Source organism: Mesoplodon densirostris, chromosome 1, assembly GCF_025265405.1.
Source record: "Mesoplodon densirostris isolate mMesDen1 chromosome 1, mMesDen1 primary haplotype, whole genome shotgun sequence".
Taxonomy (NCBI): Eukaryota; Metazoa; Chordata; class Mammalia; order Artiodactyla; family Ziphiidae; genus Mesoplodon; species Mesoplodon densirostris.
In genome coordinates, this window is record NC_082661.1 from 228,619,511 (window position 1) to 228,629,899 (window position 10,389).

The following is a 10,389-nucleotide window of genomic DNA, read 5'->3' on the forward strand; positions in this document are numbered from 1 at the left end:
GATGAGTGAACAGATTCTGAGCAAAGCTCATACATAGCCACAGGGACAAAGAGACATAGCTACATATTGAACCGTCCTTACAAAGAATGGCACATGAAAGGGCATGAATACATTGAATTAATCCAATTCTCCGGAGCACCCTAAAATTGCATTTATTGGGATACCTACAATTTTGTAAGACAAAATGTGGTTGAATGTTTCTTAGCTCAAGGCATAACCCCGGAAATGCAGAAACAGGCCTATAAATGCCTGTGCACGTTATAAATGTGCCACAGTTCAGATTAAGTGTCCAAAGGAGGTGGGGTGGAGTATTAACCTTGATAATTCTAGGGCTAGGGTAGCCTTTTCCCAGGTCTTGTGCACATTCATTCCTGTGCATCCCTAAACCTGTGGACCCCAAATCAGCATGTGGTGTGACTCAGTAACAGAAAAAAGGAAGTAGAATTTAGATTCCTATTTGACTAAGACAACACATAGGCAAATAAATCCCCCTTGGAGACCAGAGAGAGAATGAAGGGTCTGTCAGTTAAATCCTAGGATTTCTCTTCTGGTCTTTGCTCACCAATAAAACATGCATTAACTGATCATTTTAGCAACTTTATTTCATGCCTTCCACCCACTCCCGCCATGACCTCCAGGTAGGATTCAACTTGTTTAAAGCGATGAGGAGTTCATCTACCTATTATTTGTCTTCAAGCATTTAGAAACTCTAATCCACTAAGATTAATCTCTTTTTGGGGAATTCCCTGGTGGTCCAGTGGTTAGGACACTGCTCTTTCACTGCTGAGGGCGCAGGTTCAATCCCTGGTCAGGGAACTAAGATCCCGTAAGCTGCGCAGCACCACCAAAAATAAAATAAAATACAAAAAAAAGAGGACTTCCCTGGTGGTGCAGTGGTTAAGAATCTACCTGCCAATGCAGGAGACACGGGTTCGAGCCCTGGTCTGGGAAGATCCCACACGCCGCGGAGCAATTAAGCCTGTGCGCCACAACTACTGAGCCCACGTGCCACAACTACTGAAGCCCACGCACCTAGAGCCCGTGCTCCACAACAAGAGAAACCACCGCAATGAGAAGCCCGTGCACCGCAATGAAGAGTAGCTCCTGCTCGCTGCAACTAGAGAAAGCCTGAGCACAGCAACGAAGACCCAACACAGCCAAAAATAAATACATTAAAAAAAAAAAGATTGATCTCTTTTTAACAGAGAATTCTTTTTAGAATCCCAATTAGGAACTATGCATGGGTAATAGGCTTCCTAGAATCTCTCTTCTCATCTTGGAAAATTTCGGGGGTTGCAAGGGTTTTGCATATTAATATTTAATTAACAATATTTGATGTATCATTCTTAAACTTGATCTCAGAATCTTCAAAGTATTAAATGATGTGTGTAACAGGAGGCCCGTATACCTCTTTCCTCATAAACAAGTCTATGGACCTCAGCTTGGGAACACAAAGTAGTTGTTCATTTAGAAAAATAAAAACTAAAACTCATTGGTCTTTTCTGCAGGGCACATTTATTAGGTCATCGATTAGAAGCTTCTCTGAATATGAAAATTATTACTATGTAAGTTGTTGGGGATGCTTTTGGACTGGGTTGATGGGGAAGGCAGTAGTCAGCAGGTGCGGGACCAGACAACGGGTGCGGGGCGGGCATTGGGGAGAGATGGGGGAAGATGACAGATAAGGAGAGTAAAGCAAGTTAAAGATGCAGTAGTTTTAATAGTCTAAAGAGTCCAGCCTCTGCAGTCACACTGCCTGAGTTTCAACACCAGTTTTCCCTCTTCCTGGTACTGTGATGTTGGGCAGATGTTTGGTGGATCCCTTTCCTCCTCTGTAAAATGGGGATAAAAACAGTACCTTGCTCATAGGGTTGTTGTTGTGAGGATCAAGTGAGTTATTGTATATAAAGGGCTTAGAAGAGTACCTAGAACATATAAATATTTGCTTCTGTTGTCACCAATTATTATTATCCTATACATGAGACTCTCCCAAGATTCAAGTTACTTGAGCAAGAATAGGACTTTGAAATACCTTTTAGGATATTCTTCTAAATGACTTTTGATTATCCTAATAATGGTTCTATCTGAGATGAAGAGTGTTGTCCAAGCAGAATGGTACGGCAATGGCTTAATTTTATAATAGAGGAAAAATGGGCCTGTTCAGCTTGTGGGTCTACTTCCCCCAACACTCACCTTGAGTGAATCGAAGAAATCATCTATCGCTTGCTATATGCTGTTTATCCCAGGAGGTACCCGCTATGAGATCTCAAAAGCCTCGACCATTATTGTGGCTCATTTTTTTAGTTACAATTGTTGTGAGTCTTTTTGTTTGTTTCTTTGAGAGTGTGAGACACAATTTGTGGATTACTTCCTTTATCAATTCAGACAGGGCTTCCTTGGAAAACAGCATCCATTAACTCAAGTTTCCTCACTTTGGGGTCCACAATATACCTGATCTATTTCTATTTCCCTATTCTCTATTCCCCACCAACACACACACACACACACACACACACACACACACCTGAAGACCTTGTGCTTTATTTTCTCCTGTCCCTTGATTATGGACCCAGAACTAGAGGGAGAGAAAGTCTAAGAAGCATCCTATTTGATTGAACTGACTCCAGTCTTTTTGTCATAGAGTTTCTTGTTTTTGTGTTTTGTTTGCTTTTGTTTTTATGGCCTAGACTCCAGAGAGAACTGGAAGAGACAAATAAATGTAAACTCAAAAGAGACTCTTTGTAAGATTAGGGAGATTGATTATATATGGATGCATTCCATTTGTTTTCATTTTTGTAAAATAGCGTCTTGGCTCTGATTATGAGTTACATATATTCATTGTAAAACATTTGGAAAATAAAGAAAGGAATGTAAAATATAAAAATCACATGCAATCCTCCTACTCAGCTATAAGTATTAGCATCTCTGTATAGAGCCCACTAGGCCTTTTCTTTTTTTTTTTTTTGTGGTACACAGGCCTCTCACTGTTGTGGCCTCTCCCGTTGCGGAGCACAGGCTCCGGATGCGCAGGCTCAGTGGCCACGGCTCACCGGTCCAGCCACTCCGCAGCATGTGGGATCTTCCCGGACTGGGGCACGAACCCGTGTCCCCTGCATTGGCAGGTGGACTCTCAACCACTGCGCCACTAGGGAAGTCCTAGGCCTTTTCTTATAAATACATATACATATACTTTTTATTAAACAAAATTTGGGTCACAGTGTTTATGCTTTATAAGCAGTTTCAGTTTTCATATAGTAAACGTAACCAAAAATAAATTTCAGGAAAGGAAAGGAAAATGATCCTTCCCTTTAGGCTCCTCTTCCCTAATTTTATCAATTTCCTTTTCCTGTTCCTTTGCACTTTACCCTTCATTTATGTCCATCCAGTTCTGGTTGCAGCTGGCTCCTTGTTTTCTGTGTCTTGTAGACCATGTAGACTGTAGACCACAGTTTTTGACAAGTTACTAAAATTTCCAAATGCTACACTTGATAAGCATGAAGAAATTATTGCAAGATCAAGGACTGAGAATTAGTATTATTATAACTGACAAACAGTTATTAACTATAACACATTATGTGCGCTCAGTCAGCTGCTGGCCACACTTATCCACATACCAGAATTTGGCACCTTATGGGCAGGAGACAGGTTCTTGTTGAGATGGAAGCTTAAGTTTCAAATGGGATCTTTTTTCTTAAGAGAATTCTGCTTGTTTTTGGCCTATTACTTGGTTTCTCGTGGGTTTTGTCTTGGAATGGCATCAGTAAGTTTCTGCCTGACATATCTAGTCTCTGGTGATAAAAATCGAAATAGTAGTTACCTGTGTGTGTGTGTGTGTGTGTGTGTGTGTGCGCTGTTTTGACTGGAGACACAGTGGTGCATCTGGGTGGTAGTTACATAGATGTACACATATGTCAAGTATATTTGTGTACTTTACTGTTTGATGTTACGTCTCAATTAAAAAAAAATACTGCTTGAGTCACCCTCTTGCCAGGCTGTCATTGGTTTAGGCTGGAGATCTAGTCAAGATCTAGTAAATTCCAGAGACTGATAGACCAGCCGTTGTCTTAGCTATAGAGACCTCTAGCCTTTTTACTTCCTGGACTGTTCCACAAAACAGCAATACCCAGAGATGCTCCCCACCCCATAAAAGGAGTTCTGTGGTCAAATAAGTTTAGGAAATGCTGCCCCCTTGGAAAGATTCATGATGCACATTGAAATGTTAAAGGCCCTAAAGTCCTACAGCAAAGAAACATGTTTATCCCAACTTGTCCTAAACTTACTTAACCATGAAATTCTTTTAATTAATACCTATTAATACTTCATTAGAACAATCAGCCCATGTTTAGACAAAAGCCTGGTCAAGACCTGCCCATTAATACCCACCCCCTGGACCTCGCCCCTTATCAGGGGCAGCTGAAGTGCAGCCAGGTGCAAGGGGCAGCTCTGGGCACAGGGCTGCCTTGGCCCCTGTCGCCTGCAGCCTCCAGCCAGGGCAGAATCTTTCAGCTGCAGCCAGACCATCCCAGGTGATTCCAGTGAGGCCTTATGTCCCAGTGACAGTGGCCCATATGGCCAGAGGGGAGGTGGGCTGAGCAGAGGCCTTCACTCCTGCATTCCCACTTCCCGGGAAGCCCTGACTGCAAAGCTGGAGGGCGGATGCTCTGGGAATTAAACCAAGGTGCTAGGTGTCCCTCCAGGACTCTGGCTCATTGAGAGTGAAGTGACCAAGCTTGAAGTGTCTCCCTCTGGTGTGAGGGCAGGTGCAGAGGCAGCTCTCCTGTTCAGCTGACGCATAGGATGGTGACAACTGCTGTGTGGGTGCTGTGAGGACCAGTGTGACATGGGATGTGCTCTGGGCTGGCTCTTCAGGGCACTCAGGTCCACGTTCTCCCTCACCTGGTGCTGAGGACCAGCTGGGCGTGTCTCACGGGTGCCCTTCCCTGGAGTGGGTGGGCTGGGTCCTTACATAGCTGGGTCCTCTGACACAGACAGCACTTGTGATTTAGAGAGGAGGATACGCCGGCTGGTCAAGCCACAAACAATGTAAAATATTTAATAGCAACTCTTCTTCCTCCTCAATTCTCTCCCCAGCCCTCTCTCTCTCTCTTTTTTTAAAAAAATTTATTTTATTTAATTATTTTTTATACAGCAGGTTCTTATTAGTCATCCATTTTATACCCATCATGTATACATGTCAATCCCAATCTCCCAATTCATCACACCACCACCTCCACTCACTTTCCCCCCTTGGTGTCCATACGTTTGTTCTCTACCTCTGTGTCTCTATTTCTGTCTTGCAAACCAGTTCATCTGTACCATTTTTCTAGGTTCCACATATATGTGTTAATATATGATATTTGTTTTTCTCTTTCTGACTTCACTCTGTATGACAGTCTCTAGGTCCATCCACGTCTCTACAAATGACCCAATTTCGTCCCTTTTTATGGCTGAGTTAATATTCCATTGTATACATGTACCACATCTTCTTTATCCATTCGTCTGTCAATGGGCATTTAGGTTGCTTCCATGACCTGGCTATTGTAAATTGTCCCAGCCCTCTCTCTTAAAAATTTTTTTATTAGACTATTTTTTAGAGCAGTTTTAGGTTCACAACAAGATGAAGCAGAAGTATAGAGATTTCCCATACACGCCCTGTCCTCACACACGCAAATCTCCCCCACCATCAACATCCCCGCCAGAGTGGTGCAGTTGTCACAAATGATGAACCTGCACTGATGCATCATTGTCCCCCGAAGTCCATAGTTTATATTAGGGTCACTCTTAGTGTTGCACACTTTGGGGTTTGGGCAAATGTGTGATGATGTGTATAATACAGAGTAGTTCCATGGCCCTAAAAACCCTCCGTACACTGCCTCTTCAGCCTTCCCCCTCTCTTTGCAACAAATATTTTAGTAGATTCCAGACCTCACGTGCACAGGCTGGATTTATCGAAATCTGTGCTTCGCCACGCACTCTCTGCATTGGTCCCTGCTGGATGCTCTTTTCCTTTAAGATTATGGTAAAAATATAAGGAACACTCTGCACCACCAGCCAGTCCAAGAACTGGAACAGCCAGTACCTCAACCGTTTCCGCCTCCATCTGAGGTAAACATGATTCTGCACTTGGTGTTCATTTTGTTTTTAGTTCTGGGACTTGATTTTTCCTATTCAACATTACATTCCTGAGCTTTGTTTATATTCTGCGAGCAGCTGTAGATAGTGAATGTCTCCATGGTAGAATTTTTCATTGTGTGATTACATCATTACATTATCCGTTCTCTTCTCTTGTTGTCGGGCCTTTGGGCTGCTCCCACGTTTGCTCTGACGAACAGGCCTCCTGTCCACACACCCAGGGGACCCTCCTGGGAGGAGAGCTGAGAGTAGAATCTGGATCATGGGAACGCAGAATTTTAACTTGGCAAGAGTTCTGGTGATGCACGTCTTCTCTGACATTTGCAATTATCAACACATTTTTTTGGGTCAGTCAAATGTGTGCAAAATTCTATCCCACCGTGAAATGTGTCCCTTAGTGACAGTGAGCACAGAGGGCCTCTCTCCACGTCTGTTGGCCCCTCCACTCTCCTGGAAGTGCCTGCTCCTGTCTTTTGCCCATTTTGCTGTTGGGTTGTTTGCTTTTGCTTCCTGACCCCTAGGAATTCTTTGTAGATTCTGACACTTGTCTTTGGTTGGTTTTGGGTGCAGTGAGAATTATCTCCCAGTTTGCAGCATGTCCTTTCACCTTCATTAAGTTATATTTTATTGTGTAAAAGTCCTTAAGTTATATTTTATTGTGTAAAATGTAGTCAGATGTATCCATCTTTTCTTTTATATGGTTAAGGTTTGTGAGTGTGTTGTTTAGGAAATTCTTTCCTATCCCAAGGTCACATAGATATTCACGTGTATCTTCTTCTAAAGTTTTAAACTTTTGCGTTTGACATTTTGTTTCTTAATCCATTTGGAGATGCTTTTTGAGTGTAATAAAGGATCTAATTTTTTGTCCTGGGGTTTTCCTGCCTCCTTTATTGCATGTCTTTCTCCAAGGATCCATCATGCCACTTCTCTTATTTATCAAAGCCCATCTATGGGTGTGTATCCTTCTGGGTTCGGTATCCTGTTCAGTTGTCCAGTGTGTCACTTCCTGGGCGGACACCACACTTCATCCCACCCCCTCCCTTTTTTCCTTGGCTGCACCGCGCAGCATGCGGGATCTTAGTTCTCCACCCAGGGATGGAAGCCATGCCCCTTGAAGCACTAGTGCCGAGTCCTAACCACTGGACTGCCAGGGAAGTCACCACACTTCACCCTTGACTGTAGTTTTACAGATAGCCTTTCAACTGGTGGCTAAGCCCCACTGCCTTCTTCTTCTTCTTCAGGAGGGTTTGGGTGGTTCTTTTTAGAAAGTTGAGCTGTAGCCTACACAGAGCTAAGTGCACAGCCCCAAGTGCACATTTCACCCACTCGTTATGTGGGCACTCGGTCCCGTCACCACCGCTGCCTCTCCAGCCGCCAGAAGCGGTGGACGAAGCCCCTTTGTGGTGTGAGGGCTCTGCGGGTCAGGAGCCGGCCGGAACCTCTTGACGCGGCCTCGCCACGTGGCCCCTCCTCGGGATGGTTTGGGCTCCGTCACGGCATCTGGAGGCTGGGTTCCGCGCTGGAGCGTCCAGGCGGAAGTGCGCACCGTCTTTCCGTGGTCCTCTCTCTATTGATCGAGGGATCACAAAGGTCTGCTCACGTTCAAAGGGAGGGACTATCCACCTCGCACCTCAACAGGAGCCTCAGGTCCACGTTGTGAAACCCTTGTGGGAAGGGAGAAATGGACGCAGCCGTCTTTGGACAATACAACCGGCCACATCTGTGGAGCCACCCCCCAGGCCAAGGTGTGAAATAGTTCCAGTGACCTGGTGGCTCCTTGGGCCCCTTCCAGTCCATGCCAAGCCCTGAAGGTAATTACTGCCCTGATCTCTATGACACAGACTAGTTCTCCAATATTACCCGAATACCTAAATGGAAGCCTGTGGTGCGTACTTTGGGGTCTGGCCTCTTGCGCTCCACATCATATCCTGAGACACTGACCCATATTGAGCAGTCAGTAGCTTGCCATTTTGCACCGCTGTGCAGTACTCTGCTGTATGACATGCAGTTTGTCCGTCCCACTACGGACAGACAATGGTAGGTTTCCATTTAGATCATTATGAATATTCTCGTACAACTTTTTGGTGTGCATAGCCTCTTGTTTCTGTTGGGTATATACCAGGAGAGGCACCCTAGGTCATAGGATGTTTGCAGGTTTAGCTTCAGTAGACACCGGCAGACAATTTTCCAAAGTGATTGTAGATTTGACTCATCAGCAGGAGCGCCATCTTGCCACAGCCTGTAATTTTTAGCCATTCGGTGGGGGGGGAGGGGTGCCTGGTGCCATCTCACTCTGGCCTGTCCCTGGTGACTGCTGGTGCTGAGCCCCTTTTCCTGTTGATTGGCCATTTAGGTAACTTTTCTAAAAGAGCTTTTTCAAGTCCTTCACTCATATATTTAAAACTGGGTTGTCAGACCTAAGTGTCCATCAACAGATGAATGGATAAAGAAGATGTGGTATATATCTGGAATGGAATACTACTCAGCCAGAAAAAAGAATGAAATTTTGCCATTTGCGACAACATGGAGGGACTTGGAGTATATTATTATGCTAAGTGAAATAAGTCAGACAGAGAAAGACAAATACTGTTATCACTTATATGTGGAATAAGATACCACTTATATCTAAAAAATACAACAAACTAGTGAATAGAGCAAAACAGAAACAGACTCACAGCTACAGAAAACAAACTAGTGGTTACCAGTGGGGTGAGGGAAGGGGGAGGGGCAAGATAGGGGTGGGGATTAAAAGGTACAAACTATTAGGTATAAAATAAGCTACAAGGATATATTGTACAACATGGGGAATATAGGCAATATCTTATAATAACTATAACTATTTTATAATAACTATTTCTTAGACTAAATACTTATGATAATAAATTCAGTTAGTCTGTTCTACTTCTTTTCTAATTTGAAGTCCCAGTTATTCTTCTTTTTTTTTTTTTTTTTGCGGTACACTGGCCCCCCACCGCCACGGCCTCCCCCACCGCGGAGCACAGGCTCTGGACGCGCAGGCCCAGCGGCCACGGCTCATGGGCCCAGCCACTCTGTGGCATGTGGGATCCTCCCAGACCGGTGCACGAACCCGCATCCCCCCGCACCAGCAGGCAGACTCCCAACCACTGCCCCCAACTTATTCTTAACAGACTTGTTCAACATCTAATAGACTGATGAACTAAGCTATAATCTCATCTAAACCAATATTAGACATTTTCACTCAAATTGTTAAGTTTCACTACTCTTGGTTCTTGATGTTATAATTGTTAAAATGATATCGTAATTGATTTTGGGAGAAGAAAAGAAATAAATAAAAATAAAGGACAGGAATGTGATGATAAGGTATATTTATACCCTAATTTATTTTTTAGAGTTTATTTCATTACATAATTGCTTATAGACAGCCACACAATCTAAGAAGAAAATTTTAAAATGCTTTCTGTAAATAATCTTTCACAATCTGTTCTATTTATTTTCTTGCCTCGAAACAATATTTATTGCTAGCAGAGATTTTTAAACCACCATTTTTGCTAGAGTGGCTAAAGGTTTAAGCATCGAAGCAGTTGCCACCTGACACTGGGTGCGCTGAAAAGAATTGGGCAGCCTGGTCTGCGCTACCCTCCTTTGCTCTTTATCTCCACCTTCTCCTCTCATCCGGGTTTCCCGAAGGAAACTCCAACTCCCTGAGAAAAAGCAGCCAGCTCTGCTAACATCGGCCTAATCCTTCTAGGGCAAATGTGCTTATGTGCCAAATTTCAAACTTTTAAGGAAAGATACTTCTACTTTTAAATACTAACAAGTATTAGCAAGTAATTTTACTCTCAAAGAAGCACATCCTGTAGTGTGTCAGCCTCACTTTAAAGGACTGTTTAGGGACTTCCCTGGTGGCACAGTGGTTGAGAATCCGCCTGCCAATACAGGGGGCACGGGTTCGAGCCCTGGTCCGGGAAGATCCCACATGCCGTGGAGCAGCTAAGCCAGTGCGCCATAACTACTGAAGCCCGCGCGCCTAGAGTCTGTGCCCCACAACAAGAGAAGCCACTGCAATGAGAAGCCCGTGCACCACAACGAAGAGTAGCCCCTGCTCGCCGCAACTAGAGAAAGCCCACGCGCAGCAACGAAGACCCAACGCAGCCAAAAATAAATTAATTAATTTTTAAAAAAGAATATAATCTCAAAAATAAAATAAAGTAAAAGACTGTTTAAACTCAGCTCGTATTCCCAGCATTCAAAGATAGACTGCCTCATGTAACCATT